Here is a 10664-nt window from a genome sequence, read left to right as displayed (position 1 = left end):
AGCTGATATGGTGTATTCGAGCACATTTCCTGTTATCAACCAGGAAAAGGAGTGGGTTCAATTCCCACTGTCAACAAAAAATGGTGATACATGCACAATCTTATAAGTATCTTTTGTCAAGCACAACACTTCTTCTTATAGCTATTTGTTACATTTTCTCTAAGACGAACTTTGAATGTTTTAGAAGCAATTTGTCCTATCAATATGTATACAGTTCTGACTATGTGGGGCCACTAGGCTATCTGCCCGCTTTGCACCAGCTTGTTCCATATGCCTAGGGAGGGAATCGAACCCTCGTACATAGTCATTGAACTGATCTACTTACAAAGATCTCTCTCTCTCTCTCTCTCTCTCTCTCTCTCTATCTCTCTCTTAATTAGATTACATAATCACCAATAAAGCTGATATGGTGTATTTGAGCACATTTCCTGTTACCCCCCAGAAAAAGGAGTGGGTTCAATTCCCACTATCAACAGAAAATAGGTGATACATGTACAATCTAATGGTTAACTTTTATCAAACAAAACACTTGTTCTTATAGCTATCTGTGTCATTTTCTCTAAGTAGCACTTTGAATGTTTTAGAAGTAATTAATTCTATCGCTATGTATACAGCTCTGACTATGTGGGGCCACTAGGCTATCTGCCCGCTTTGCACCAGCTTGTTCCATTATGCCTAGGGAGGGAATCGAACCCTCGTACATGGTCATTGAACTGTACCATATACAAACAAAGATCTCTCTCTCTCTGAATTAGATTTTGTAATCATCAATAAAGCTGATATGATGTATTTGAGCACATTTTATGTTATCAACCAGGAAAAGGAGTGGGTTTAATTCCTACTATCAACAGAAAAAAAGAATACATGTACAATCTAATGGTTAACTTTTATCAAGCACAACACTTCTTATATTTGTGACATTTTCTCTAAGAAGCACTTTAAATGTTTTTGAATCAATTTATTCTATCATGATTATAATTACAGCTCTGACTATGCGGGGCCACTAGGCTATCTGCCCGCTTTGCACCAGCTTTCTGTTCCATAATGCCTAGGGAGGGAATCGAACCCTCGTGCATAGTCATGGAACTGTACTACTTAAAAACAAAAAATAAACGGTTTAAAGGTTATTTAGCTGATAATCCTTCAGCATATGGAGAAGACCATCTCAGTAGTGTACATGAAGGGGTGGATACTGAACTTATAGCTAAATACATTAAATTTCATCCTGTTTCTACAGGATTAAAAGATAAAAATACCAAAGCAAAGTGATTAAGAATATAGATTTTTAAATGATAAATTCATAACAATGGCTTTCCTACAGGGGGTGTAAGTTCAAAATAATATGATTATCCTCTAAACTAATGGTCATTACTTCTTTGTATCAAGGTAACTTAGGATAAATTAGGATATAAATACTGATCTATTAAGATTAAGGGGGTTTACTTAGTGGTTAACGATACTGATTTTTCAATGATAAAATGAAAATTATGGGTTTTCTGATGGGGGTTTGATTTCAAAATAAAGGGATTTTTCCTAAAGGTAAAGGTGTTTATTACTTTGTATTGATGTGATATAGGATAAATTAGGGAACAATTATTGATCCCAAAAGATTTAGGGAGTTTCTTAAGTGATTAACTATACCGATTTTCAACAAGAAATTGAAAATTATGGATTGTTTTAGGGGGGTATAATTTCTTAATGAAAGAATTTTTCCTGAAACTAATGCTGATTATTTCTTTGTATTTATGTAGTCAAGAAAAAATGAGGGTGTAAGTCTTAATCCCAAACATTTTTGGGGGTCTACTAAGCGTTTAACTATATCCATTTTTGAACGTTAAACTGAAGAATATGGGTTCTTTCCTAGGGATGTAATTTCTTAATTAAATGATTTTCATTTAACTAATGATGTTTAATTCTTGGTATTATTGTAATAAAGGATAAATGAGGGTTGAGGTAACAATTCTAAAAACATTTATGGGGTCTCTCAAGCGTTTAAGTATTACTGTTTGTTAATGCTAAAATAGAAAAAATTGGTTCTTTCTTGGAGTTGATATTTCATAATGAAATGATTTTGCCTAAAACTATTGCTGTTTATTTCTTTGTATTCATGTAATGAAGAATAAATACGCTTGTAGGTATTCATAACAAAAGATTTAGGGAGTTTCCTAAATGATTTACTACACTGATTTTTTAACGATAAAATGAAAATTATGGGTTTTCCCTGAAGGTGTTATTTCTCAATAAAAGGATTTTTCCTGAAACTAAAGCTGATTATTTCTTTGTATTAATGCACTAAAGGAGAATTGAGGGTGTAAGTCATAATCTCAAAAGTTTTAGGAGGTCTACTAAGCGTTTAACTATATCCATTTTTTAACGTTAAAATGAAGAATATGGGTTCCTTCGTGGGGATGTAATTTCTTAATAAAAAGATTTTTCATTTGACTAATGCTGTTTACTTCTTTGTATTCATGTAATTAAGGTTATATAAGGGCGTTAGTATTCATACAAAAAGATTTAGGGAGTCTCTTAAGCGTTTAATTATATCAGTTTGTTACATTAAAACGAAGAATATGGGCTCCTTCATGGGGGTGTAATTTCTAAATAAAAAGATTTTGCCATAAATTAATGCAATTTATTTCTTTGTATTCATGTAATTAAGGATATATAAGGGTGTTAGCATTCATACCAAAAGATTAAGGAGTTTCCTTAATGATTTAATATACTGAATTTTTAACGATGAACAGAAAATTATGAGTTTTCTCAGGGGGTGATATTTCTTTATAAAAGGATTTTGCCTAAAGCTAATGCTAATTATTTCTTTGTATTAATGTATTAAAGGATAAATTAGGGTGTAAGTATTAATTTTTAAACATTTATGGAGTCTCTTAAGCGTTTAAGTATATCCATTTGTTAACGTTAAAATGAATAATATGGGTTCCTTCATGGGGGTGTTATTTCTTAATAAAATGATTTTGCCTAAAACTATTGCTGTTTATTTCTTTGTATTCATGTAATTAAGGATATGTAAGGGTGTAAGTATTCATACCAAAAGATTAAGGAGTTTCCTAACTGATTTACTACACTGATTTTTTAACGATAAAATGAAAATTTTGAGTTTTCTCAGGGGGTGTTATTTCTCAATAAAAGGAGTTTTCCTAAAACATAAGCTGATTATTCCTTTGTATTAATGCACTTAAGGAGAATTGATGGTGTAAGTCTTAATCCCAAAAGTTTTTGGTGGTCTACTTAGCGTTTAACTATACCTATTTTTGAACGTTAAAATGAAAAATATGGGTTCCTTCCTGAGGATGTCATTTTTTAATAAAGTGATTTTTCATTTAACTGATTTTGTTTATTTCTTTGTATTCATGTAATTAAGGATATATAAGGGTGTTAGCATTCATACCAAAAGATTTAGGGAGTTTCCTTAATGATTTAATATACTGAATTTTTAACGATAAACAGAAAATTATGAGTTTTCTCAGGGGGTGATATTTCTTTATAAAAGGATTTTGCCTAAAGCTAATGCTAATTATTTCTTTGTATTAATGTATTAAAGGATAAATTAGGGTGTAAGTATTAATTTTTAAACATTTATGGAGTCTCTTAAGCGTTTAAGTATATCCATTTGTTAACGTTAAAATGAATAATATGGGTTCCTTCATGGGGGTGTTATTTCTTAATAAAATGATTTTGCCTAAAACTATTGCTGTTTATTTCTTTGTATTCATGTAATTAAGGATATATAAGGGTGTAAGTATTCATACCAAAAGATTAAGGAGTTTCCTAACTGATTTACTACACTGATTTTTTAACGATAAAATGAAAATTTTGAGTTTTCTCAGGGGGTGTTATTTCTCAATAAAAGGAGTTTTCCTAAAACTAAAGCTGATTATTCCTTTGTATTAATGCACTTAAGGAGAATTGATGGTGTAAGTCTTAATCCCAAAAGTTTTTGGTGGTCTACTTAGCGTTTAACTATACCTATTTTTGAACGTTAAAATGAAAAATATGGGTTCCTTCCTGAGGATGTCATTTTTTAATAAAGTGATTTTTCATTTAACTGATTTTGTTTATTTCTTTGTATTCATGTAATTAAGGATATATAAGGGTGTTAGCATTCATACCAAAAGATTTCAGGAGTTTCCTTAATGATTTAATATACTGAATTTTTAACGATAAACAGAAAATTATGAGTTTTCTCAGGGGGTGATATTTCTTTATAAAAGGATTTTGCCTAAAGCTAATGCTAATTATTTCTTTGTATTAATGTATTAAAGGATAAATTAGGGTGTAAGTATTAATTTTTAAACATTTATGGAGTCTCTTAATCATTTAAGTATATCCATTTGTTAACGTTAAAATGAATAATATGGGTTCCTTCATGGGGGTGTTATTTCTTAATAAAATGATTTTGCCTAAAACTATTGCTGTTTATTTCTTTGTATTCATGTAATTAAGGATATGTAAGGGTGTAAGTATTCATACCAAAAGATTAAGGAGTTTCCTAACTGATTTACTACACTGATTTTTTAACGATAAAATGAAAATTTTGAGTTTTCTCAGGGGGTGTTATTTCTCAATAAAAGGATTTTTTTTCTAAAACTAAAGCTGTTTATTTCTTTGTATTAATGCACTAAAGGAGAATTGATGGTGTAAGTCTTAATCCCAGAAGTTTTTGGGAGTCTACTTAGCGTTTAACTATACCTATTTTTGAACGTTAAAATGAAGAATATGGGTTCCTTCCTGAGGATGTCATTTTTTAATAAAGTGATTTTTCATTTAACTGATTTTGTTTATTTCTTTGTATTCATGTAATTAAGGATATATAAGGGTGTTAGCATTCATACCAAAAGATTTAGGGAGTTTCCTTAATGATTTAATATACTGAATTTTTAACGATAAACAGAAAATTATGAGTTTTCTCAGGGGGTGATATTTCTTTATAAAAGGATTTTGCCTAAAGCTAATGCTAATTATTTCTTTGTATTAATGTATTAAAGGATAAATTAGGGTGTAAGTATTAATTTTTAAACATTTATGGAGTCTCTTAAGCGTTTAAGTATATCCATTTGTTAACGTTAAAATGAATAATATGGGTTCCTTCATGGGGGTGTTATTTCTTAATAAAATGATTTTGCCTAAAACTATTGCTGTTTATTTCTTTGTATTCATGTAATTAAGGATATATAAGGGTGCAGGTATTCATACCAAAAGATTAAGGAGTTTCCTAACTGATTTATTACACTGATTTTTTAACAATAAAATGAAAATTTTGAGTTTTCTCAGGGGGTGTTATTTCTCAATAAAAGGATTTTTCCTGAAACTAAAGCTGATTATTTCTTTGTATTAATGCACTAAAGGAGAATTGATGATGTAAGTCTTAATCCCAAAAGTTTTTGGGGGTCTACTTAGCGTTTAACTATACCTATTTTTGAACGTTAAAATGAAGAATATGGGTTCCTTCCTGAGGATGTCATTTTTTAATAAAGTGATTTTTCATTTAACTGATTTTGTTTATTTCTTTGTATTCATGTAATCAAGGATATATAAGGGTGTAAGTATTCATATCAAAAGATTTAGGGAGTTTCCAAACTAATTAAGTCTACTGATTTTTTTAACGATAAACAGAATATTTTGAGTTTTCTCAGGGGGTGTAATTTCTTTATAAAAGAATTTTATCTGAAACTATTGCTGATTATTTCTTTGTATTAATGTATCAAAGGAGAAATATGGGTGTTATTATTGATCCCAAAAGTTTTAGGGGGCTTCCGGAGCATTTAACTATATCCCTATTTTAACATTAAAATGAAGAATATTGGCTTCTTTCCAGGGATGTAATTTCTTTAGAGAAATATTTGTCCGTAAATTAACACCGATTATTTCTTTGTAGGAATGTATCAACGGATAAATAAGGGTGCAAATATTGATCCGAAAAGATTTCGAGGGTTTCCTTAGTGTTTTACTTTACTGATTTGTTCACGTTAAACCGAAATTATTCAACTCCTTGATGGGGTATAATTTTATAATAAAAGGAGTTTACATGCACTTAAGGAGATTATTTCTGTGTATTAATATCATTAAAGATAAATAAGGGTACAATCGTTGATTACAAAAGACTTAACAACATTTTTTGTAAATGTCTCACATACACACTTTTCTGTATATTCGTTCGTCATTGTATGAAGTTTACAACGTTATTCTGAATAGTATATTTCATCGATAACACTCAAAAGAAACTATTATAACAGTTTAAGATGTGTAACTACATTTAGTTTAAACACTTGACACCCAACATGTATTGTACACAATGTACATATAACATTCCGATTCGTCAATCATATGTTGTAAATAAACAACTACGGGATCAACAGTTGACAAAACAATCAAATACAGTATAAAGAACAATTATTTACACTTATTTTATGCAAACCTACCTTGCATTAGTCTGATTTAATCCCAAAACACAAGTATAATCCATGTCACCTTGAAATCATTTTGTCAGAAATGTTTTTTTTCAACACCGAGCCCGATCGAATCTCGAACCCGATAATTTCCGGCTAGTGTTTTGGGCCTTTTTCTCTGTTGTAATTGGTGTAGAATAACACTGAAATAGAACAAGAATATTTGATTTATTTCCAGTAACTCTTATTGCCATAATCACAAGAATTTATGGTCCCTACAAAAAAAGTGTTACTTGTAACTTAATCCAATATTTTGGTCCTCTAAACCCCAGAGATTTATTTTAAGGAAATTCATGAAATATTGCATCAAATGGACATTTTCTTCATGATTTATTGTTTATTGTAAAGTTCTTAAGAGATTATAACTAAAATATTTCACAGTTAAAGCCTCTGAAAAAATTTGGACCCCCTCGAGTAAGCCCATATTTCTCTACTTTTGGTCAAATAAAGCACATACTGTAGGGGGTCTAAATTTGTAATGCTCCTTGTAAATATTAATTTCTGCCTGATTTATTCTTTAATTACATGTATTCAAGAGAATATAACAAATCAATTTCACAATTAAAGCCCTTTAAAAGTTTAAGGGACCTTGGAGTAGACCCATTTTTTTTCAATTTTGGATAAAATAAAGTGCATACTGCGCAGGGTGTAAACTTAAAAATAAGCATCAAATTGTTGATTTCTACATGATTTATTGTTTATTGTAAAGCCCTTAAGAGATTATAACTGAAAAACTCTACAGTTAAACCCTCTAAAAAAAATGACCCACTTGAAAAAGCCATTAAATTTCAATTTGACGTTAAATATTGGGCATAGTCAGTCCCTTCGGAAACCCTCTAAATTTAGGTATCAATATTTCAAGCATTATTTATCCTAATACACATATATACAAAGGATATAGGACCCTTAGTTAAAAGAATTACCCCTCTGTTATGAATTTATACCCCCCGGAGTATTCCAATAAATTTCAATTTGACGTTAGATATAGGGCATACTAAATCCCTTCGGAAATTCTCTAATCTTTGAATACCAATATTTCAACCCTTATTTACCTTAATACACATCAATACAAAGGAATAAGGACCATTAGTTAAAAGAAATACCCCTCTGTTATGAATTTATACCCACCTAAGAGAACCTTTAATTTTTTATTTACCGGAAATAAGATGGTATAATAAATCCTATCTTACCCCCAATAAATCTCAAAGTATGAACAATTCAACCCTAATTTATCCTAATACATATTATAACGAAGGAATAAGAACCACTAGAGCAAAGGACTATCTCTTGATTATGAATTTGTACCCCCCTCATTTTACCAATAAATTTCAATTTGATGTTAAATATTTGGCATAGTCAGTCCCTTCGGAAACCCTCTAAACCTCTAAGTATAAATCTTTCAACCCTTTTTTATCCTAATACACATGAATACAAAGGATATAGGACCCTTAGTTAAAAGAATTACCCCTCTGTTATGAATTTATACCCACCAGAGTATTCCAATAAATTTCAATCGACGTTAAATATAGGGCATACTAAATCCCTTCGGAAACTCTCTAATCTTTGAATACCAATATTTCAACCCTTATTTACCCTAATACACATCAATACAAAGAAATTAGGACCCTTAGTTAAAAGAATTACCCCTCTGTTATAAATTTATACCCAACTAAGAGAACCTATGTTTCTCAAATTACCAAAATTGATATAGTACACTTAATTCATTCTGACCCCCAATAAATCTCAAAGTATGAACATTTCAACCCTAATTTATCCTAATACATATTATAACGAAGAAATAAGAACCACTAGAGCAAAGAACTATCGCTTGATTATGAATTTATACCCCCCTGAGTACACCCAAAAATTTTCATTTGACGACAAATATATGGTATACTAAATCCCTCCTGACCCCAACTAAACCTTTACATATTAATATTTATACCATATTTTATCCTAATACACATCAAAACAAAGGATAAAATACCATTAGCTTAAAGAAATACCCCTGTATTATGAATTTATACCCCTGTGAGAATACCCAAAAATTTCCATTTGACATTAAATATAATGAATACTAAATCCCTCCTGACCCCCACTAAATCTTTTTAGAAATAAAATTTCTGCCCTATTTTACCCTAGTACATATCAAAACAAAAGATTTAACACCATTAGTATAAAGAAATACCCCTGTATTATGAATTTATACCCCCCAGAGAATGCCCACAAATTCCCATTTGACGTAAAATATTTGGTATACTCAAATTTCAATCGACGTTAAATATAGGGCATACTAAATCCCTTCGGAAACTCTCTAATCTTTGAATACCAATATTTCAACCCTTATTTACCCTAATACACATCAATACAAAGAAATTAGGACCCTTAGTTAAAAGAATTACCCCTCTGTTATAAATTTATACCCAACTAAGAGAACCTATGTTTCTCAAATTACCAAAATTGATATAGTACACTTAATTCATTCTGACCCCCAATAAATCTCAAAGTATGAACATTTCAACCCTAATTTATCCTAATACATATTATAACGAAGAAATAAGAACCACTAGAGCAAAGAACTATCGCTTGATTATGAATTTATACCCCCCTGAGTACACCCAAAAATTTTCATTTGACGACAAATATATGGTATACTAAATCCCTCCTGACCCCAACTAAACCTTTACATATTAATATTTATACCATATTTTATCCTAATACACATCAAAACAAAGGATAAAATACCATTAGCTTAAAGAAATACCCCTGTATTATGAATTTATACCCCTGTGAGAATACCCAAAAATTTCCATTTGACGTTAAATATAATGAATACTAAATCCCTCCTGACCCCCACTAAATCTTTTTAGAAATAAAATTTCTGCCCTATTTTACCCTAGTACATATCAAAACAAAAGATTTAACACCATTAGTATAAAGAAATACCCCTGTATTATGAATTTATACCCCCCAGAGAATGCCCACAAATTCCCATTTGACGTAAAATATTTGGTATACTAAATCCCTCCTGACCCCCACTAAACCTTTAAGTATTAAAATTTCTACCCTATTTTATCCTAAAACATATCAAAACAAAGGATAAAATACCATTAGCTTAAAGAAATAACCCTGTATTATGAATTTATACCCCTCTTAGAATACCCAAAAATTTCAATTTGACCTTAAATATAATGAATAATAAATCCCTCCTGACCCCCCACTTAATCTTTTAGAAATAAATTTTCTGCCCTATTTTATCCTAGTACACAGCAAAACAAAGGATAAAATACAATTAGCTTAAAGAAATACCCCTGTATTATGAATTTATGCCCCTCTGAGAATGCCCAAAAATTTCCATTGAACGTTAAATATTTGGTATACTAAATCCCTCCTGACCCCCACTAAACCATTAAGTATTAATATTTCTACCCTATTTTATCCTAATACACATCAAAACAAAGGATGAAATACCATTAGCTTAAAGAAATACCCCTGTATTATGAATTCATACCCCCCTGAGAATACCAAAAAATTTCAATTTGACGTTAAATATAAAGCATTCTAAATCCTTCCTGACCCCCACTAAACCTCTAAGTATGAATATTTGTACCCTATTTCATCCAAGTACACATAAAAACAAAAGATTTAACACCATTAGTATAAAAAAATACCTCTGTATTATGAATTTATACCCCCCAGAGAATGCCCAAAAATTTCCATTGAATGTTAAATATTTGGTATACTAAATCCCTCCTGACCCCCACTAAACCTATAAGTATTAATATTTCTACCCTATTTTATCCAAGTACACATGAAAACAAAGGATAAAATACTTTTAGTATAAAGAAATACCTCTGTATTATGAATTTATACCCCCCAGACAATGCCCAAAAATTTCCATTTGACGTTAAATATTTGGTATACTAAATCCCTCCTGCCCCCACTACACCTCTAATTATTAATATTTCAACCCTCTTTTATCCTTAAACATATTAAAACAAAGGATTTAGCAGCATTAGTTTAAAGAAATACCTCTGTATTATGAATTTATAACCCCCTAAGAATACCCAAAAATTTGAATTTGACATTAAATATTTGGTATACAAAATCCCTCCTGACCCCCACTAAACCTTTAAGTATTAATATTTCTACCCTATTTTATCCTAATACACATCAAAACAAAGGATAAAATACCATTAC

The sequence above is a fragment of the Crassostrea angulata genome, chromosome 10 (genome assembly GCF_025612915.1).
Source record: "Crassostrea angulata isolate pt1a10 chromosome 10, ASM2561291v2, whole genome shotgun sequence".
Taxonomy (NCBI): Eukaryota; Metazoa; Mollusca; class Bivalvia; order Ostreida; family Ostreidae; genus Magallana; species Magallana angulata.
Note: the sequence above shows the minus strand (reverse complement) of the source record.